The sequence below is a fragment of the Mobula birostris genome, chromosome 8 (assembly GCF_030028105.1).
Source record: "Mobula birostris isolate sMobBir1 chromosome 8, sMobBir1.hap1, whole genome shotgun sequence".
Lineage (NCBI taxonomy): Eukaryota > Metazoa > Chordata > Chondrichthyes > Myliobatiformes > Myliobatidae > Mobula > Mobula birostris.
Genome location: NC_092377.1, coordinates 78526886 through 78550356, shown reverse-complemented (window position 1 = coordinate 78550356; position 23471 = coordinate 78526886). Strand labels below are relative to the sequence as shown.

Sequence of the window (23471 nt, the reverse complement as noted above, 5' to 3'; positions counted from 1 at the left end):
ACCACCTGCTCTGGAGGGCACTACAAGGAGTGAACGGTTTGGGAAACATATTTCAGCACTGCTTGCACCAAGAAAGCAGTCACTGAAGCAGAGTGTTCAGAGAGAATTTGGAGAGTACTGAGGGCATAGGTCCATCCTACAAATGACAGAAATGACACCGGGGACAAAATGTATTACAAAAGAACAGACTGTACAAAATGCAAAGGCCCTGGAGTTGTCATTGGTTAGGATGGAGTTGTGGTATTTGTGAGACATGGAGGTACATAAGTGAGAGTATATCTATCCAGACTATGTAAAGTACAAACTGGAGACCATCAAAACTCCATGAAGAATGACTCAAAAAATAAAAAGCACTTACCTGGCACAGGGTCACATAGAACAGACAGGGACGAGAACTGTGCAGCTAAGGACCCAACAGAGTCACACAATGGTGGCACAGACAATGCAGAAGACAGTGCAGTTGGGGGCTCAACAGGCTTGCCTGAACAGAAGTTATTACGTGCAAAGACAACATGGAAGTTTCAGTCTTAAAACAGGACAAACTGTGAGATTAGTAGACAAAGACACTGGTATCTCATACAAAGCTGAAGTCTTAGGACAAGTAGGTAAAGCCCCTGGAAAAAACAAAAGTTGGTACAACTTGAATTATCTGGAACGAGTTACAGTAGCTGACACTGCATGGTCAGTTGGCATGCATGTGTAGACAGACTTCATATAAAATCAGGTGTAGATCACACTGGACCTTCTGAGAAATGTTAAGATGAAGATGTTCCAGTACTCAAATAGGTGTCAATTGAAATCTGCAAAACGGGATGAAATCAGAAGTTGGAGAAATAATGGAGTGTTTGAGGAAGCCAGAGACATTGGCCTAAAGACAGTCTTTACAAGATGTGTGTGCAACCTGAAAGGAACCCAGACAAGAATTTTACCAAAAGCACACCTGGTGGCTAGAGGTTTTGAGGAACTGAACATAGAATAACTCCAAAAAGATTCGCCAACATGTGCATCAGGGTCTCTCTGAGTACTTCTCTCAGTGATACATCAAAAGCATTTGCAACCCTATTGCATGGACATACAAAGTCCAAATTCTTACAGGGAATGTAGCTGTCACCTGACATTTACATTAAACCCCCTCCTGAAGCCAGAAGCGAAGGAATAGGGTGGAAATTCCAAAAGTATGTGTATGGTCTAGCAGATGCATCACTCTACTGGTATAAAAAAGTCAAGGAAATAATATTCAAAACAGGGGGAAAGAAGTCACAGGTACATTCAGCCGTTTTTAACTGGCAAGATTGAGGATATCATGTGATTGGAGTACTTGCCTGTCATGTAGATGACTTTATATGGAGAGGTTCACAAAACTTTGCCACAACAGTAATCCATCAGCAAAAGTCAACCTTTCAGGTTGGATGGGAGGAACATGACAGATTCTGCTATGTAGGGATAGACACCTTTGCTGTTGATAGGATAGTACAACTGCACCAAGACATCAGGAATCTTCAGACAATCTGCATGGAATCCTCATGTGCCACACTACAGGATGCACCCCTCAGCTCTTGAAGCTGAAGCTGAGCAACTTGGGTCAAAGATAGATCAGGTTCTATGGGTGGCAAGGTACAGCAGACCTGACATCATGTTTGATTCCTGCAGATTGGCATCCAGAACAAAAAATGCCACAATACAAACCTTACATGAGACAAACAAGATACAAGTTTCCCCCGCCATCCGAAGGTACAGCGTTCCTATGAAACGGTTCGTAAGCTGAAATGTTATAAAGCGAAGAAGCAATTACCATTTATTTATATGGGAAAATTTTATGAGCGTTCACAGACCCAAAAATAACCCACGAAATCATGCCAAACAACACATAAAACCTAAAATAATAGTAACATATAGTAAAAGCGGGAATGGTATGATAAATACACAGCCTATATAAAGTAGAAATACTTTTCCACAATCATTACTGCACTGATCTCTGTAGCGAAAATCTCATGCAAGCGCTATTGGCAAAAACACGGCGCAAGCGCTCTCCAGTAACCTTTAAGCTATGAAGCTGCCAAATCATACCAAATAACACATAAAAATACACAGCAGATATAAAGTAGAAATAAGGTATGTACAGTGTAGTATCACTTACTGGAATTGGTTCAGCGCCAAGCACACTGATGATGGTGTGTTAGGCTGAGTCGGAGGTTGGGGTGGTGTGGTGGCCCCCCAACCTCCAGGCCACCAACCGATACCGATCTGCGAAGCATGCAGGGGTACAGTGGTAGCTGGGAGGCACACAGCACATCTTTAAGAAAAAAGCCAAAACAAACATGCTAATTAACTAGGTGCCGCCTGGCACGTAATTGTCGACCCAGATTCGTGCCGATTTCCGATTGCGTCGTCTCTGATCTGGGTCCACAATTACCTGTCGGGCAGCACCTAATTAATTAGCATGTTTAGTTCAGCTTTTTTCTTAAAGACGCGCTGTGTGCCTCCCGACTACTGCTGCATTCTCCACGTATCGGTATCTGTCCGTGGCCTGGGGGTTGGGGTGGTGGGACACTGGGGTGTCATCTCATCATCGTCTGCTTCCATTAGGGCAGGCAGGTCATCTTCTTCTATCTCTGCCCGCCTCGATGTCGAAGGTCGAGGTTCGTCGTCTGCTGTGGCTGATGTGGAAGGCTTGCTTGACTGCTGAGCCTCGTGTATTTTTCTATCACACAGTTCTTTGTAAACACTCAAACCATCTTCCAAATATCCCCTAAACCTACGTACCCTTTCAAAATGAAAGTCGTACTTTATCATTGCAGTGAAAATCTCACGCAGTTGCTTCACGTTCAGTTCACTACTGCATTTGGTTTTGATTGTTATCCTTTTCTGTTCAAGTGCATCAGCTCTTCATCTGTCAGCTCTTGGTCATGGGACGCCAAAACCTCTTCAACATCATGTTCGTCAACTTCCACAAGCCAAACCCACTTAGTCCTTACTTCGTTCACCACGATCGAAACTCTTAATTATGTCTAGTTTTATGCTAAGTGTAATACCCTTACGAGCTCTTTGAGGCTTTTCCGATACCATAGAACTCATCTTGCTAACGGCTGCTCACAGGCACGTGTTAAAGCAATGCTGTTCCGAATCCAGGGGAGAGTGGCTGCTCGGGGCACGCGCTGCCTTTTATCACACGCCACGCTGATTTTTTTTCGTAACAGTGAAAACATCTTCTGAAAGCGAAAACAGGGTACTAATGTAGGTCTTTCGTAACAGTGAGGTTTCGTAAAGCGAACGTTCAAAAAGTGGGGGACACCTGTGCTGCATAGAATTCAATCTGAAAAAGTAGTCTTGAAGTTTCAACAGCTTGGAAAAGATAGTACACTGAGTCTCATTGTCTTCGGTGATGCCCCACTTAGAAATCTTCCTGATGGAGATACTCAAGGGGGACATTTTATTGTACTGATGGGAGAAGAGGATAAATTTTCACCACTCTATTGGCAATCAAAAATAATCCAAAGAGTTGTACAGAGTACACTGGTGAGAGAAACCCTTGCAACGTCTGAAGGTATTGACAATGCTGTTTTTCTGGCCACACTCTATTCTGAGCTTTTCCATGGTGACTCAAGGTAGAACAATCTACAAATAATTTGTGTCACAGACAACTACTCTTTGGTTAATGCCAGCAAATCACTTACAGAGAAGAGTGTTCGTCTAGAGATAAGCAGCATCAAAGAACTTGTCCAAGCACAGAAAATTCATCACGTGCTATGGTCAACATCAAAGGAACAACTAGCTGACTGCCTCACAAAGGAGGGAGCTTGTGATGTTAAAGGCATTTAGTGAAGACATTTGTTACCTTAAGAATGGCATTAACATCAAGTGTTAGAACTAATTCTCATATCCTAATGGTCATTTGAATTGTTTGGACATTTGAATTGTCTTTAAATTTTTTCACATTTAATTTTTAATATATACATAAAAAGGATGAGAGATTGTTGAGTTCTGTTCATTTGGACTATGTAAATATTTAGTATGTATGTGCACTCTTCCTGTTATGCGTGTGTGCGTGGGAGGAGAAGAGGGAATTGTGGGATGAAAAGGTGGTGGCCCTTAGGTATTGAACTGAGACATTGAAAGTAAAGTTGTTTAAACAAAAGAAAAACGTGTTCTTGTTGTTTGGGTGTGAACAGGGGAAACTGGGAGCACACACAGCAGTTCTCATCAAGGGGTCTGTAGAAGAGAGAAGATGAGCAATTTCACATACATGGGTCTCAATATCTGTGAAGATCTATCCTGGAGCCAACATATTGATGTAATTACGAAGAAGGCACACTAGTGACTATATTTCATTATGAGTTTGAGGAATTTGGTTTATCAGCAGATTCTATAAAATTTCTATAGATATATTGTGAAAAGCATTCTGACTGGTTGCATCACCATCTGGTTTGGAGGCACCAATGCTCCAGAGGGTTGTAAACTCAGCTAGCTCCATCATGGGCACTAGCCTCTTTAGCATCGAGGATATTTTCAAAAGGTAATGCCTCAAGGTAGCAACATAAATCAGTGAGGACCCTCAGTATCCAGGACGTGCACTCTTTAAATTTTAAATTTAATTTAGATACACACAGCACGGTAACAGGACATTCCACCCAACAGACCTGCACTGCTCAATTGTACCCATATGATATCAATTAACCTACTGATTCACAAGTCTTTGGAATGTGGGAGGAAACTGGAGAACCTGAAGGAAACTCACATGGTCATGGGGAGAACGTACAAACTCCTTACAGAGAGCTGCGGGAATTGAGCCCGGGTCATTGCACTGTAATAGTGTTATGCTAAACACTACACTACTGTGGCGCCCCACATACCATGCCATTCTTCTCATCACTATCATCAAGGAAGAGGTACTAGCACCTGAAGACACTCACATTATCTTAGGAACAGCTTGTTCCCCTCCACCATCAGATTTCTGAACCGTCCATGAACACGACCTCACTATTTTTTCATTCTTTTTGTACTATTTACTTAGATATTTATGTAGTGGATATTACTCCTGCCATGAAAAACAAATTTCATGACATACAGTATGCAGTAATTAAAAAAAACAATCCGATTCTGAAAAGGAACTGGGAGAATGGAATGGAATTACTATAGGAGGCAGGCTGGAGAAAATGTAGTGCAAACAAATCTGTGAACATTCTGTGAGCATATACAGTATACACAATAACTGATCAAGTTTTATGTCTCATTTGTATCTTGAATAAATATCACAAGGTACTCTGCAAAGATCAAAGTAGGTTTGACAATCTGCTCTCCTCTTCGCTTTTACTATTAGTGCTGATCCTTGACCTTAGGCCTCTCAGTTCTGCATTTGATCTGAATTCAACAGGAGGGTAACAGCTTAAAATAAAACACAATAGATTCTAGTTAGTTGGGACACATCCGGACCAGTACATTTTGGCTCAATTAAGTAGCTGCTCCAATTAGCCAAAGTTTCATGGAAATTGTTATAAAGGTATAAAAATTGTGTATTTAAATGAAATACATAAGAAATTAGAATACTATTAATATTACTACAGTACTATCAAACTCTACATTAGCTTTTACCAGGTACAGGTATTGATCTCCCGCTAGAAGCCAGAGAAGAGTTTATTTGTCATATAAACCGGGAAAGCACCAGATCCTTTTTCTGTATTAATTCCTAATAATTATCAACAGAATAATTTGTATAGTGTACATGTTCATTTGATTGACTGTAAATGAACAAAATCAGCACAGATACCCAGTGTGCTGCCTTCATACAATGCTTTCGGTGACTGCATCCTCCAAATCTTCATTTTCATTGTAACATTCAAGATGATTGTTGATGCCTTCAAATTCTTTGTAGTTCCTAACTTGTTGAAGTAGTGAAATCATTTCATTTTCACTCCTAGCTGTTTCTGACATCTCCAGCCTGAATGCTTGAAAAAACAGTGAGCAAATCAGTTTTGAATTGCCTTACTGCTTATTTCTCACCAGCTATCAGTGACAAAAATCACTGCTTTTTAAACAGACGTGCGTGTAACTGATTCTATTTAAAAATTGTTTGGACTAAGCACGGTGCAGCGTCTACAGCTGCACAAGTACACACGTCTGATGCTAGTTAGTAACTGTTTGGCAGCAGTCTCCTGCCCCTATTAAATAGCATAGTGTCACAAATAAACAAAGGGAATCCTGGCTAAATTCTCAAACAACAGGAATTCTGCAGATGCTGGAAATTCAAGCAACACACATCAAAGTTGCTGGTGAACGCAGCAGGCCAGGCAGCATCTGTAGGAAGAGGTGCAGTCGACGTTTCAGGCCGAGACCCTTCGTCAGGACTAACTGAAGGAAGAGTGAGTAAGGGATTTGAAAGTTCTCAATTTGTTTTTGTTCTTTTAGAGTTGTCCAAAATAAGCAGCTGTCCCAATTAACCAGAATCCACTGTATGTTACAGTCATAATAGACTAAGTTACTTGAAATGGCAACACTAGAGGAGCAAGAGGAAAGACACATAGTTGGTGGCACATTCTTGCAAAAACCCCATGCCTCTCAGACTACACAGTTAAAACACGAAATCTTAATTTCTTCCTCTTCCTCTGAGAGAGCAACGAAAATCTTTCAATTGTTCAAACTATTTTTGCTCACATTTCTAATCAGCATGCCAACCAGTACGATTTTTATTTTATTTATTACATTTTAGCCACATAATTTCCTATAACCTCAAGTAGACATTCTTTGTTGCACATTACTTCTAGACTTGGTATTGCTAAATTACATGCAATATTTCCTATTTGTTGAATTAACCCTTCATTTCTCTCATTCATGTTCCCAATACTGTAATTCATAAAGCTGGGTATTTAATTTCCAGTTACTTACTGAAGTCCTGCATTTTGAAAATCAACATAAAGAAAATTGTTTCAACTGTGTATACAATAACAGCTTGTACAGTTCTCTTTCACCAATGTAACACTCTAAATAGAAATTGCCTTGGAGTCAAGAGTTGTACAGCACAGCCTTTGGCTGCTAAGTCTGAGCCAACCATCAAGCACCTATCAGCACTGATCATACACTGATCTCATTTCATTCTTCCTGTATTCCAATTACTTACCACAGAATTTAATGATCACTGACACGCTGGGGCCAGAATCCAACACTCACATATGTAATGGCCAGAAAAGGTTCTTCTTAGTAACTTTTCTAAGTAATGGTAGTTATAAAATGACTGGCTTATTATTAAAAACCCAATTAGAAACGGAAGAAATCTGCCACCCTTACCAGATATGGCTTTTTGTTTTGCCCCACTTACTCTGTTCCGTCCAGAGACAATTAGGGATAAAGAATTAATGCTGGCATAGCAATGCAAGTTTAGGCTTCATTTTTAATAACAGAACAGCTGATTGCACAATTCCATTTGAAGTTTCTTTTGAAGACTATCAGTACTGACTCATACGAGTGGACTGACTTCCTAAAGGTCATGGGATGCATGAACATTTTTGAAAAGATAAATAAGTGTCTTACAGTACCCAACATCAGACTGCATGCCAAAGGATAATATGTGCAGGAAATGTAGCATCTTTGTGGAGAAATGTACTTTCAAACAGTCTGACCCAAACAAGATTGATAACTAAGACAGTGGCTTTGCAACAAATGTCCAATTATAATCAAGAAGTAGTTAATATCCTTTATTTTAATAAAACATCTGTCTTTTTTTCAATATTTATTTTATTGGCCAAGTACTGAAGGGGATTTTCCTTCTGGGTTCATTCGTTAATGGAGTTATGCAAATCTGCTAATCATATTTATTAACCTTAAAAATTTAGTTATGAATTAACTTGTGCTCAAATGCATTGCATTACAATTTAAATTTTAAAGTTTATTAGTATGCTATAGTTGAAAAAATTATGGGTAAAGGAATATCAATATCTTCCTATTATGCTCATGACTATCAAGTGATGCATGGAGAACATAAAGATGGATCAGAGCCAAGCAAAAACCAAGCATCATCAGATAAGCCTCTCATGTTCCTGCGTCTCCATTCCTGGTAGTAATGCAACTATTCAGAATACACCCATACATCTATAGAAATTTGCAAGTCTTTGGTAACATTACAAATCTCCTCAAAGTTCTAAAGAAGTTGAGCTGATGGCATGCCTACTGTATCCATCCAGTAAGGTTTAAAATATCTGGATACAACTTGTAAATGAAAAGGAAGAAATCTATTACCACTGTGGTAGTTTACTCTCAATCAACAGGAAAATTCTCAGTTATCAGGAAAATTATGACAGGTGTCACTGATCATGATGATTAATACCCATCATTATGTCATCGATTTGGGTTCCACTTAGAAAATTCAACCTCAAATCAGATCACAAGACATTTTTTTAAAAAAAAAACATTAACAGAAATGTAGAATTCCACTGAGACTTCAAGGCAGAATTCCAAATGCAAGTAGCACAAAGGAACCCAGTAAAATTAGTGGCAATGGGTAAAAAGGGAATATTCTCCAGTTGCTGGATTTATACATGGGTTGAAGGAAACTTGTTGTTATTAATGGACAACAGTTATCACAGGTAAGGACAACTCTTCTAAAATCCTTCAGAACAGCAGCTTAATTCTAATCATCTCTGGTTGCTTCTTCAACAACCTATTCAATTGAAAGGGCAAGTTTAAAGCTATTTGCCAACCACAAAATTCAATTACATTCCTAATTACTCATAAATACCACAGATTTGAGAACAGCTCAGGCACTGAAGATACTACAACAACGGATTGCTCAGTTTCCAATTCGAGCACTTTATTGGAAACACAAGGCAGCAACCGTAATGAGTTACTCCCCATTGTCTGGAAGAACACGGTTTTAGCAATGTTGCAAAAGCATAAATCTACAGTGTGTCAGGGTGGGGGGGGGGGTTGAGACATTCTGTTACATTGGGACCTATTTAATGTTTACCATCGGAGTATTGTGGCCTTAAGTACACACCATGATAAACTGCCAACAATTTTTCAGCAATCATTAAATTCTAGAACCTCAATGGACAATAGCAAAATCACAAGAAATCAAGATAATTTTCCAAGTCACACAACCTCCTGATAGTTATGAATTAACAATGTTTCCTTTGCCAATGAGTGAAATTCATGCACCTAAATTTAAGCAGCATTAGAGGAGCAATTGCCAACATAAGACATAATCCACAGCAGTTCAGAAAGGTCTAGCAGCTTCTCAGAGGCACAGAGGGACTGAAAACAGGATCACACTGGGAAAAAAAAATGCAATTTTTACTTGGTAAGTCTTTTGGTAAAGTATTCATAGGGGTATAAAGAACAACTCTTATGCTATCTTTACAACCATCCAAACAGGCAGATTCTTCAACAGTGACTGCTTAAGGATGTTGGTGGACACATTGACAATTTCCTCATTGTTAATCTGAAAGCATAATCAACAGTAACAGCTCAGCTAAAATCACCAGCAAGCATTTTTCTCATTGTTATGAGTCAGGGCAATCACTAGAACAATCTCCATTGGTGGGATTTTGCAATACCCAAGATGCTATTACAGACTTTTAAACAGTGCATTAATATACTTAATGCAATCTATAATAGAATCCAAATCCTACGTACAATGTTATATTTTGTTTAAGTGTACATTTGGGAAAGTATCATTTGGTTTTCTCAATTTCATGACTACACTCACTTGAATGAAATTATTTATATCCAATTTAACACTGAGCACAAATAACCAAAACATGTTTGCAACACCTTGCATGTTTGCTTTTTTTCATTAAAATAAATTACATTAACAAATGATGCAATAAGCCATTAGTACCAAGAGATTTGTTTTAATTCTGAAAACAGAAAACCAAAGGCCTGTAAACAACTGCAAATACTTAACACTACACTTATCATTCCATATTGGCATTTACTTTTAACTATAAATAAAATAGATATTTCCATGGAGTTAAACAGATCAAATGTAGCAATGAGCATATAGATCACCCTTTTGGCCCCAATGAGGAATTATCTGCAGAATTAAAAAGTCTAAAACCTGAATGACATTTGCAGCTTGACTAAGTTGCGCTGTGAGAACAATGTTGCAAGGAACAAAGGAGTGCTTGTTGCATAAGAAAGCTGTTTTTCTGTAACCACTAATCAAAGATGTCTGGCAATAATCAGAGTACTGTGTGATAACGAATGTTTAACAAGCAGCACCGGACAGTGATTTTCCAGGCTCTATGAGCGGGGGCTCTGTAGTATCAACTGAGATGCAAGTTTGCCAATAAACAATAAATTTAAGTAAACTGTGTTTAACAATTATTCCCGGGGTCTGAGCCTGAAGTCCTCTGGTAGAGAGGCAGATCGACACCAATAGGTCATATTCCAAGTCATATTCCTGCTTTTTATGTAGTTAGAAAGCACCCAGGAATGTTTTTGAGTTTATTAACCAGTTTTTTTTAAATATGAATTTTACTTCTACATTTTTGTTGCATTAAGGTTTTTATAACATAAATAAGCTTGTTTTTTTTTTTGTTTTTATGCATCTTGCTCTAAAGGCACTAAATTTAGCAATCCCACTCCTTTTTATTGTGGGAGTATGTCAACCCTCCAGCCCCTACTATCTATTGTTTAATAGATTGCTCAATAAAGTGATTAGGAAGGCTGGCTTGTTATAGGAGTCAAAATGGACAGACTGAAAGCTGTAGTAGTACCCTACAGAAAATCCTGGCAACACTGGACAATGTTTCCCACCCTTTGCATGCCACCTTGGATGAACAGAAGACCACTTTTAGTCATAGACTAAGACAACTGCGCTGCTCCAAAGAGTGCTCCATGAGGTCATTCTTACCCTCGGCCATTAGGCTCTATAATGAATCAATGATAGTTAGGAGGGTCCGGCAGGAGATTCTGTGGCCGCAAAAGAGAAGTCAGGAGGTGTGTTGCACCCCAGGTGTTCGGATCCAGGATGTCTCAGAGCAGCTGCAGAAGGTTCTCAAGGGGGAGGGTGAGCAGCCAGAGGTATGACTTGGTGCTTTTCTCTACAGCTAACCTCCTTACACTATCAAGTTCTTGTGCTCCAATTAGGATGGGGGGGGTATTAACCATTTTATTTCACTCATTTTCAGGATTTAGATGTTGCTTACTTGAATTACTGTAGTCATCCTGGTGTAGATATTCCAACAGTGCTATAGGGTAGGAGGTTATAGGACTTAGTCTGAATGATATATTCCCACATCAGAATAGTGCGCAAATGGGAGGGGAACATACAGGTGGTGGTGTTTCCATGTGCCTGAAGCCTTTGTCCTCCTCGGTGGTAGAAGCTGTGGATTTGTGAGGTGCTTTGAATTAGTAGACACGTGCAATGACAGTGCATAATGTAGATAGTACATACTTGAGCCACTGAGTTCCAATGATGTAAGAAATTAATGTTTAGCAACACACACAAAACACAGGAGGAACTCAGCTAATCAAGCAGCGTCTATGGAAGTCATGATGAAGGGTCTTGGCCCAAATTATCATCTATCTATGTCCCTCCATAGATGCTGCCTGACTTGCTGAGATCCTCCCGCATTTTGTGTATGTTGCTCAAAGATTTCCAGCATCTGCTTAATCTCTCGTGCAAGCAAATGTTTAGAATGGTGGATGGTGTACCAATAAAGCAGGCAGCTTCGTCTTGAATGATGAATGCTTTTTGAATGGTGCTGGAGCTTCATACACTTCGGCAAGTGGAGAGTATTTCATAGTGCTCCTAACTTGAACCACATGGATTGTCCATCACCTTCCTCTCTCTGGTTCGCCACCTGCTTCCCTTCATCCCATCATGTACTGTTCTATCAATTTCCTTTCTGTTCAGCCCTTTGCCCCCTCACCTATCAGCTTCCCAACTTCTCACATTATTTACTGTTCCACCACCACCCCCCTCCTGCCTTCCCCCTCTCATCTGGAGTCACCTATCATCTACTGGCATGTGCTATTCCCCTCTCCCCCTCCTCTTTTATTCTGGCTTCTCCCTTCTTCCTTTCCAGTTCTGACAAAAACACAAAATGTTAAATGCTTACTTCCCTCTATAGATCCTGTCTGACCTGCAGAGTTCCTCCAGCATTGAGTATGTTACTCAAGATTTCCAGCATCTGCAGTCTCTCATTTCTCCAGTTACTGCACTAAGTTTAGGATTCTAACCTTGGACTGTCCTCATGCAATTTCCTTACTCTGGCCTAACAACCCTCTTTATAAATTTGAATGATTTCCATTTGATTATCTTTCACTATTCCTATTGTCTTTTCTAAATCAAACAGTGTCACCCTTTTCACGTGTTCTTGATGACTGCAACCATTCTGCTTTGGTATTACTTTTCAAAGATTTGTTTTTGTACTTTAATCTACAGGATGTATTTAAGCCATTTTTGTTTTAATACAGAGATAAGACATAAGTTCTATTCTCACTTTAATCAATTTTGTGGACAACATAAAATTACGGGTTTGTTAGTGATATTCAAGAAGGTTAGCATAAATTACAGGGGGATCTTGATCTATTAGGGAAATGGACAGAGGAGTAGCAAATGGAATTTCAATACAGATAAATGTGAGGTGATGCACTTTGGATAGTCAAACCAGCACAGGAATGATACCATTAACGGCAGGGCACGAGGGAGTGTAATGGAATAAGAGGATTCAGGAATACAAGTGCAGAGCTTTGTTAAAAGCTATGTCAAACATGAACAGGGTGGTGAAAAGGGCACTTAGCACACTGGCCTTCATCAGTCAGACACTGACTATAGGAATTTGAACACTATGTTGTAGTTGGACAAGTCATTGGCGAGGCCACACTTTGCATTACTGTGAACAGTTTTGGCTGCCTCATTATAAGAAAAAGACACGATTGAACTGGAAAGAGTGCAAAGAAGATGTACAAGGATGTCACCAAGACTAAAAGGCCTGAGAAATAGGAAGAGGTCGGTCAGGTTAGGTCTTAATGCCTTGGAATGAAGGAGAATGAGGGGCAACAATGCAAGTGTTTACTATTATGAGAGGCATAGATAAGGTGGACAGGGGTACTCTTCTCCCACCACCCCCAGAGTAAGCAAGTCCAAAACTAGGGGAAAATAAGTTTAGGGTCATGGGGGCAAAATTTCGAAGAGCCTGGGGCAACTTTTTCCACGCGGAGTGTGGTGAATATATGGAGTGAGCTGCTAAAGGAAGGGTTGAGCAGATACTATAGTATCATTAAACAAGCACTTGGATAAGGGCAAAGCTTGGAGGGATAGGGGCCAAATGCCAGTTGATGGGTACAGCTGCATGGCTCCGTGGTTAGCATGGGCTTATTGGGCGAAAGTGCCTGTATCCGTACTGTATATGCTCTATCACTAAGTTTCTAAGGGGTCTGATTTTTGATGCAATTCCACCAAAGTTCAGTTTCAGCTTTTTATTTTCTTGTTTGCATTTGCCATCCTGTTTTACTACTTTAAATAAAAATACTGGAGATACTCAACAAAGAAGAAGAACAGTTCACCTAAAATGTTCATTCCATTCCACTCTCCACAGATACTGCCTGGCCTGCTGAGTAGTTTCAGCAATATGTTCTTATTTCAAATTTAGAGCATCTCTGTATCATTGTTTCTTGATTTGTGAGTATGTCACTAAAATTCTTTTGACCCCAAACCTATTGTACATATTCCGGAGACAGAAAAAACTACAAATGCTGGAATCTGAAGCAATAAATAAATAGCTGGAGGTATTCTGTGGGACTAGTAGCATTTGTGGAGGCAAAGAGATGGTGCTGAGACCATGAATTAAAGGTCAAAGCATTCTGAAAATTCAAGTTCAAAGTAAATTTATTATCAAAGTACATATGTCACCATCTACAACTCTGAGATTCATTTTCTTGCAGGCACACTCAATAAATCTACAATAAAATAGTAACCATAAAAAAAATTAACGAAAGCCCTCACCAACTTGGGCGTTCAACCAATGTGCAAAAAATGACAAACTGCAAATACTAAATAAATATTGAGAACATGAGATGACAAGTCCATAGGTTGTGGGAACATTTCAATGATGGCACAAGTGAAGTTGATGCAAGTTATCCCCTTTGGTTCAAGATGGTTGAGGGGTAACAGCAGTTTCTGAACATGATGGCAGTGAGTCCTGAACTCCTGTATCTTCTTCCTGATGGCAGCAGCGAGAAGAGAGCATGTCCTGGGTGGTGTGGGTGCCTAATGATGGATGCTGCCTCCTGCCTCCTGCAACAATATTTTATGTAGATATGCTCAATAGTGGGGAGGGCTTTACCCACAATGGACTGGGTCATATCCATTACTTTTTGGAGGATTTTTCCATTCAAGGGCATTGGTGTTTCCATACCAGGCTGTGATATAGCCAGTCAATATACTCTCCACTACACATTTATAGAAATTTGTAAAAGTTTTAGATGTCATGCCAAATCTTTGCAAATTCCTAAGGAAATAGAGGTGCTGTCGTGCTTTCTTTGTAATTGCACTTAGGTGCTGGGCCCATGCCAGGTCCTCCAAAATAATACCACCGAAGAATTTGAAGTTCCTGGCCCTTTCCAGCTCTAATCCTCCTTCTCCTCCTCCTGAGGTCAATAATCAGCTCCTTGGTCTTGCCGACATAGAGTAAGAGGTTGATGTTGAGGCACCATTCAGCCAGATTTTCAATTGCCGTCCTATATGCTGATTTTACAAATACTGTTTTGTTCCATCTTCTTTTCACTACTTAGAATCGTGAACAAAGAATATTCTTCATTTTTGAAATTTATTTTGACTGATTTCATCATATTCAGTAGGTCACTTTCTTTTATATATTTCAATAAAGGTTGCTTTCATCCATCAGTGATATTAGGCTAACTGTCCAGTGTTTTTCTGTTTTTTTAAAAAAAAAGAACTCCCTTCCTTTTCAAGATAACGGACCAGTATTAGCTGACAGGAGAGTTCAGTTAACTCAGCCCCACCCTTCACTGATGAATATCTTAATTAAAGTATAATGGTGTTTCATAGTCATACTTTATTGTTCCCGGGGGAAATTGGTTTTCGTTACAGTTGCACCATAAATAATAAATAGTAATAAAACCATAACTAGTTAAATAGTAAAATGTAAATTATGCCAGGAAATAAGTCCAGGACCAGCCTATTGGCTCAGGGTGTCTGACCTCCCAAGGGAGGAATTGTAACGTTTGATGGCCATAGGCAGGAATGACTTCCTATGACGCTCTGTGTTGCATCTCGGTGGAATGAGTCTCTGGCTGAATGTACTCCTGTGCCCACCCAGTACATTATGTAGTGGATGGGAGACATCATTTTTACTTCTTAGTAGCCTTAGAAATAAATCATTTCTGCTTCTTATGTAGCCTATTCAAATATCCTGCTCCCACATCTCCCTACTTTTCACCTCCAATGCTACAATTTTTCATTTACACCCTATCCTCGTTATATGCAGGGGATACATTCCTCGCAGTCGATGCATAATGTGAAATCACATAATGTGAATAGTTATTTAAATGGAGAAAATAGGGATGCGTTCCAGAGGGCTTCCTAAATATGTTTTATCTGTAATTTATTCACATTTTTATACCAATACAACACAAAAGCAGTACCACAAGACAACATTTGTATTATATTTCATCAATTTAAGGTAATATTGAATGTAATAAATCATAGAAAGTTAACATCTTAGGGTATACAGTACTCACCAACAGTGGCAGGTGTGTTCGCTCCGGGAGATGAGTGGTTGTTGTGGTGTCGGGCAACTTTACATGGATAAGGAGGATGGTTGTGGTCGTCAGGATAATATCAAGCACAGCAAGGGGTGAAGGAAGACTCACAGAACTCTTAGAACTGCCGGCAGTAAGAGATGACACCAATTTGAAGAAAGTGGTGAGGGTTGTTTGCTTGGCAGCATTTTGTTTTTCAGCATAAATTTCCTTGTAGGGAAGAAGGGTTGATGGCAGGGAACGACTGAAGTGTTGACTCCGTTCTAAACTTGGGTCCATGTCCATTGCCATTTGTGCCATGTGTTCTGTCTTCCACCACTCCCTCACTGTTGGTAAACTCCCGGGATTTACAAAATTGTCTGTTGCTTACAGCATCTGAGAGATAGTTCGCCGTAAAAAAAACGTACACCTTGAATGTGGATCACACCTTGGTTGAGTGGTTGAATCAGCGATGTTGTGTTAAGCAGCAGGAAGCGCACTGCTATGTTAGGATGAATGCCGTCCAAATGTTTAGGATGGGCTGGCGCATTGTCAAGCAACAAAAGAACTTTAAAGGCAAGATTCTGTTCCTGGCAATAGCGTCCCAGAGTTGTGTTACCTTCAGCTGATGCCGTGCTGTTTATAATTTCCAACTTTTTTTCCAAGTGTTAAAAGTGGTTCTCTGCCACATGGCTGATGGCCAGGACATGACATCGGACGCTTAGGAAGCATAGTTAAATATTTCAAGCACAAAGTCACTGCACCGTAGGTAAAACCAGCAAAAGTTTAAGAGCGCAAGATCGCGCATCCACACCTTGCCAAAACCAGTGTGAGACTGGCGGGAGTGAGACTGTGAGGTGCGCGCACCTGACTTGTATTGGCGGGAAAGCAGTACTCCTCGCATAACTGAGTTTTGGACGCATATAAGGAGATATTGGTAGAAATAGGTTTCTTGCATAACCGTGAATCCGCATTGTCTGAAGTAGTAGTAGTAGTAGTAGTAGTCCTACTTTATTGATCCCAGGGGAAATTGGTTAAATTTGACCTGAAGACGCATATAACGAGGATAGTGTGTATATACTGCTTTTAGTGGAAGAAGAGTGCTACCAAACAAAATTTGAAATTTGTCTAGATGGACAAATGCTTGGTCAAGAGAGTTTTAAGGAATATCTTTCGAGTAAAGGGAAGGGAGGAAATTACAGGACTGACTTGACTGTAGGTACCCCCATCAGAGGACTATGACACCGCAGGAAGTTGTCGAGATAATGGGAGAAGGCAAGATATTACCTTAAAATTTAGATTTTAAAACTCAGCCACTGGTCAACGATTAGCCAATGAAGGTCAGCAAATAAAGGGGTGATGTACAAGTTAAGTTACATGCATCCAAGTTCTGGATGATGCAGTGCGGTAGATGAGAGGTACAGTAATTCCAAAGAAAAAGGTTGAGTTTCATTTTCTGTGCAAGCCACAATAAAACTATTAATCTTTCAGTGAAACAGTAATGCAAAATTATTTAATTTTCTCATTATTTTCTTATATTTATCCTATTAATCTTCTTGGTAGTCAGAAGTTTACATACACTAAGGTTGAAGTCATTAAAACTCATTGTTCAACCACTCCACAGATTTCATATAGCAAACTATAGTTTTGGCAAGACATTGAGGACATCTACTTTGTGCCTGACATGAGTAATTCCAACAATTGTTTACAGATTATTTCACTTTTAATTGACTGTATCACAATTCCTGTGGGTCAGAAGTTTACAAGCAAAATCAAAAGAAATCAGCCAAGACCTCAGAAAAAAAAACTGTGGACCTCCACAAGTCTGGTTCATCCTTGGGAGCAATTTTCAAATGCCTGAAGGTACTACTTTCATCTGTACGAACAATAGTACGCAAGTATAAACACCATGGGACTACGCAGCCTTCATACCGCTCAGGAAGGAGATGCATTCCGTCTCCTAGAAATGAACATACTTTGGCACAAAAAGTGCACATCAATCCCAGAACAACAGCAAAGGACCTTGTGAAGATACTGGAGGAAACAGGTAGACAAGTATCCATATCCACAGTAAAACGAGTCCTATATCGACATCACGAGAAAATCTGCAGATGCTGGAAATTCAAGCAACACACACAAAATGCTAGTAGAACACAGCAGGCCAGGCAGCATCTATAGGAAGAGGTACAGTCGATGTTTCAGGCCGAAACGTCGACTGTACCTTTTCCTATAGATGCTGCCTGGCCTGCTGTGTTCTACCAGCATTGTGTGTGTGTTCCTATATCGACATAACCTGAAAGGCTGCTCAGCAAGGAAGAAGCCACTGCTCCAAAATTGCCATTAAAAAGCCAGACTACAGTTTGCAAGTGCACATGGGAACAAAGATCTTACATTTTGGAGAAATGTCCTCTGGTCTGATGAAACAAAAATTGAATTGTTTGGCCATAATGACCATCGTTATGCTTGGAGGAAAAAGGGTGAGGCTTGCAAGCCGAAGAACACCATCCTAACCGTGAAGCATGGGGGTGGCAGCATCATGTTGTGGGGGTGCTTTGCTACAGGAGGGACTGGTGCACTTCACAAAATAGATGGCATCATGAAGAAGGAAAATTATACGGATATATTGAAGCAACATCTGAAGACATCAGCTAGGAAGTTAAAGCTCGGTCGCAAATGGGTCTTCCAAATGGGCAATGACCCCAAGCATACCTCCAAAGTTGTAGCAAAATTGCTTAAGGGCAACAAAGTCAAGGTATTGGAGTGGCCAACACAACGCCCTGACCTCAATCTGATAGAAAATTTGTGGGCGGAACTGAAAAAGCATGTGCGAGCAAGAAGGCCCACAAACCTGACTCAGTTACACCAATTCTGTCTGGAGGAATGGAACAAAATTCCAGCAAATTACTGTGAGAAGCTTGTGGAAGGCTACTCAAAACGTTTGACCTAAGTTAAACAATTTAAAGGCAATGCTACCAAATACTAACAAAGTGTATGTAAACTTCTGACCCAGTGGGAAAGTGATGAAAGAAATAAAAGCTGAAATAAATCATTCTCTCTACTATTATTCTGACATTTCACATTCTTAAAATAAAGTAGTGATCCTAACTGACCTAAGGCGGGGAATGTTTTCTAGGATTAAATGTCAGGAATTGTGAAAAACTGAGTTTAAATGTATTTGGCTAAGTTGTATGTAAACTTCTGACTTCAACTATACCAAAGAGTACTCCTGATAACTCCAAGGGGAAGTAATTGTTGTTACCAATGAGGTAATTCTGTAATCATTTATGGTCCAATATCTCTATGCATGTACAAAGTAGTTTTTCTATTCTTTATATTCCTTCACAATTGTTATAGTTCCTTTTTGTCTTCTTTACTAAACTTCACCTTTGCTCATCCTCTCCTTTATTGGCCCCGTGCATGCCTATTCCTTAATTTCAAATTAGCCTCCAACTCTTTATTCATTATTTCCTAGTTTATGCCTTTGGCAGAATTCATTTGTCTTTGACTCATTGGTTTTCTTAAATAATTTCAAGAGCTGTTCTAATGAATTGATAATTTTTATCAATTTATATTTCCCAGTTCCATTCTCATTTTCTGTGATTTGTATCTCCCACTAGTATCTTGCACTGTTTTTGCCTTGCATGTGCCTCTCTTAATTTTCTCAAACCTTAAACTTTGATCAGATTTGCTTGGATGATTCCTTTAATTACTTAATTTATAAACTTTTTTTCCATCTGTAAGATTGCAAATTATGCCATCTTAGAGGTCATTGACTTCAAGATGTGAGGTGCTGCACATGTTCCTGTCTTCATCAACAATGCTGAAGTTGAGAGTTTTAAGTTCCTTTGACTAAACATCATAAAAAGCCTGTCTTTGCCAAAGCAGGAAAGTTCACCAACACCTGGACTTCCTCAGGAGGTTGAAGAAATTCCGTATATCCCTGTCAACCCATACCCACTTTTATTGATGCACCATAGAAAGCATCCTATCTGGATACATCAAAGCTTGATATGGTGACTGTTCTGCTTGTGACCAAAAGAAACTGGAGAGTTGTGGAGACGGCTGAGCACATCACAAAACCAGAGTGCAGAGGAGATTTACAAGTATGTTGCCCAAATTGGAGGGCGTACCTTATGAGAATAGGTTCAGTTTACTTGGCCTGTTCCCCTTGGAGCAACCGAGGATGAGAGGTGACCTAATAGAGGTGTACAAGATGATGAGGGGCATTGATCGTGTGGATAGTCAGAGGCTTTTTCCCAGGGCTGAAATAGCTAACCTGAGGGGGCATAGTTTTAAGGTGCTTGGAGATAGGTACCAAGGGGATGTCAGGGGTAAGTTTTTCCACACAGAGTGATGAGTGTGTGGAATGCACTGCTGGCGGATACAACAGGGTCTTTTAAGAGCCTCTTTGATAGGTACATGGAGCTTAGAAAAATAGAGGGCTATGCTCTAGGGACATTCTAGGCAGTCTCTAGAGTAAGTTACATGGCGGCACAATATTGTGGGCCGAAGGGCCTGTAATGTGCTGTAAATTTCTATGTTCTATTGTTCAGCCTTTCTTCCTGGACTATCTATATTTTTCACTACATCCGTAAGGCAGCCAGAATAATCAAAGACCAAACCCACCCTCGACGTTCTCTCTTCTACCCTCTTCCATTGGACAAAGTACAAAATCTTGACAGCACCTGCTACCAGGCTCTAGGACAGCTTCTAACCCACTATTATAAGACTATTCAACAGTTCCTAGAACAAACTCTTGAATTCATAATCTACCTCTTCACGTTCTTGTGGCTTATTGTCTACCTGCACTGCACGTTCTATATAGCTGCTGCACTTTGTTCCACATTCTGTGATTATTTTACCTTGTATGCGCTTTGTAATGATTTGATCTGTATGAACAGTAGGCGAGACAAGCACGTCACTGTACCTCAGCACACGTGACAATAATAAGCCAGTTCCAGATACGAACAATGGTACCCTCCCTTCTTCAACATTCTTGAAAACTTGGCAAGAATATAACCTTTTAGACAGGGCAAATCCAATATATTGGTATCACTTTAAGTAAGCCAATGGAAGCACGAAAACATCAATGTTTTCAGATACAAACTATGACATAATCACAAGCCACATGACACTTAATATTCAGGGGAAATATGGGTTGGTGCCAACCACAGTACAGTACACACTGCTGTTTTTCCTAGACCAAATAAATCGATCCATATACAATATTCTTTGTAAACTATGGGGTAGACCCCATCCTCCTAGCCCTATGAATTTCCATAGTTACATTTCAAGGTGTCTATTATCCTTGCTGAAATACAAAACTTCTGTTTCCCTGATTCAAATTGCGTCCAATTTTTAATATTAATTGAAATAGAATGTGTACAATCAAGTCTCAAATACAAACAGTAATTGACAATGTTTAACAAGTTAATTTTAATATTGTAAACACCCGCAGCACATTCCCATGCAAAAAGCATAAGGAAATCCTGAAGCTTAAGTAATTTAAAGTCATTTTGATTAATGTTCAAAGTACACGTGGTAATACAAAACTCTAACTACAGATGACAATATCAAATTCAACTACCATAACTAGAATCACAGCGAAAAAGACAGAAATTAATACAGTATAAATAAAACAACCTGGGCAAAGATATTGCAAATTAAAAGAATTATCCTGCATCTATTCACAAGATGCATTCATCCTTCTTCTACATTTGTTACCTCAATCCTGCAAAGAAAAACTTTTTCTATGGAAAATGCTCAAAAAGCTCAGCAGGTCAGGCAGTACAGGTGAAAAAAGACTTCATCTGAAATGTTAACTGCCTGGCCACTGAGTGTTTCTAGCACCTTCCACTTTTGCTTCAGATTTCCAGTATCTGATGTCTAATTTTGATTTTCAACCCAATTTTCGAAATCTTTTCTTGAAACTTTGATAAACAAATTCATATGCTTCTCACTATACATTAAAAACTTTCCTACTTTAAGCAGTAAAATTAAATGAATTATAGTGCACTATGTGATAAGCAAACTGCATGACGCCCGCGGTCACTGGATAAAGCTTATTTCAGAACAATTCAGACCCGATCAAAAAGGGTTACTACATATAAAGGAGGAGAAAGCAAGATAGCAAAATATAAAGAAACATATCATTTTTTAAAGATACGTTTGTCCATCGGTACAAATTAAAATACAAAGATACTTAATGATAAGAGAAATGCGACTCACTGGTTAAAATAAGATTATCAAGCCCAACAAATAGCTCCCAAATGGACTGCACCTGTTCTCCAACGGTAAATACAGGCAAATAAATCTCAAGCCCACGCACATGTACGTTGTCAGTGGACTAATCCTTCACGGCGCTCTTTGTCTGCAAATGGTGGTCGGGAAATTAATTTCCCTTCGCTTTAAAAAACGTTTGGTGCGAACAATGCTCCTGTCACAAGCAGACGAAACCCCAGCCACACGTCACCGCACAACCGGCCGGGTACCAGCAAACCGCGGCACAAACACTTGGCGCCGCCTCCCGGGGAGGGCCAACTCATCCCTGCCGGGCAACCGGCTATAATTTTACCTCTGGCCCGTGGACATAGACTTGCACCTTGTTCCGGGACGGCGCCGGTCTCCCGGTGCTTCTCCCATTATTCTGCAGTCGCCATGTTTCCCAGAGTGTACACGATGAACATCCGGGGTGCGCGAGGAGGAGGCGGGGGCGGGCAAGAGGGGTGGGGTTGGGCACAAAGGGTCGGGTACGAGGCGGTGGGCACAAAGGAAGGGGCTGAGTGCAAAGGGCTGGACAGGAGGGGTAGGGCCCGGTGTAAAGTGGTGGGTATGAGAGGAAGGGGCTGGGTGAAAAACCTGGGCACTAAGAGAGGGACATGGCAGGAGGGAAGGTGCCATGTGCAAATGGCTAGGCAAGGGAGTAGGGGCTGAAGGAAAAGGAATGGAGGGGCCATGTGGGGTGGGGGGTTGCATGAGGTGAAGAGTTGGGTGCCAAAGACAGTCAGAAAATGAGGGGCAAAATGTGGGCACAATGATGTGCCTATGAAGCACAGCAGATCATGAGGGAAACTGCTGGACGTGAAAGGGGGTGGCAAGATGCAATGATTGAAACCGAGGAGGAGGAATGGACACAGATGTAGGGGATAGGTGGAGCACGTGGAGGGGAGACATTGGCCAGGTCAGGAGGAGCTGTACGTGAGAGAGAGAGAGAGAGAGATGGGGCTGAGCAGAAGCATCAGGGTGAGTTACATGGGAGAGTGGGCACATGGCCTTGCTATTGGTGTTAGGCATGTTCAGTGGTGGGAGAACTAAAGGAGGAGCTAGAAATTAAGGGAGCACCCATCACAAGGGGAGCAAACAAGTATGGTTAGGGATTGTGCTGGACAGCTAGACAAGAGGGAAGGAGGAGGGGTCAAGTGAACAGTGAGCTTGGGGGGCGGCAAAGGAGGGAAACGACTTCGCACCAAAGCAGGGTGGATATAAAGCAGGAAAGGTGGTGATGAATGGAAGATCACAGGGATATGGGAAGCTAGGAAGTGGCTGTACAAAGTCAAAAGAGCTGGAAAGAGGGAGAAAATGTACATGAGAGAGGCAAGGCAGATGCAAATTGGGGCTGGACCCATGTTGAGCCACTGGGAACAAGAGAATTGGATGTCTAACTTGGTTAGTCAGTGGATGTAGAACAAGGTTCAATAAGGAGAAAGTGGATGGTGAGGGCTTGATGCAATAGGAGAGACTGAGCACTTGGGGAAGTGATGGATATGTATGAG

The 23471-nt window shown here is 40.5% G+C and overlaps 1 protein-coding gene across 2 annotated transcripts in view; it reads right to left on the bottom strand.

The window, feature by feature from the left end:
- The window catches only part of pak5 (p21 protein (Cdc42/Rac)-activated kinase 5), a 244669-nt gene extending 222307 nt beyond the window's left edge, over positions 1-22362 (bottom strand). Inside the window, exon 1 of one of the 2 annotated variants that reach the window (XM_072267089.1) lies at positions 22274-22362. The gene's annotated coding sequence lies outside the window, so the exon portion shown is untranslated. Of the gene's footprint in view, positions 1-21927; positions 22006-22273 lie in introns of those variants that run through there. The other variant, XM_072267090.1, reaches the window with a different exon arrangement.
- Between the last annotated feature and the right edge of the window lie 1109 nt (positions 22363-23471).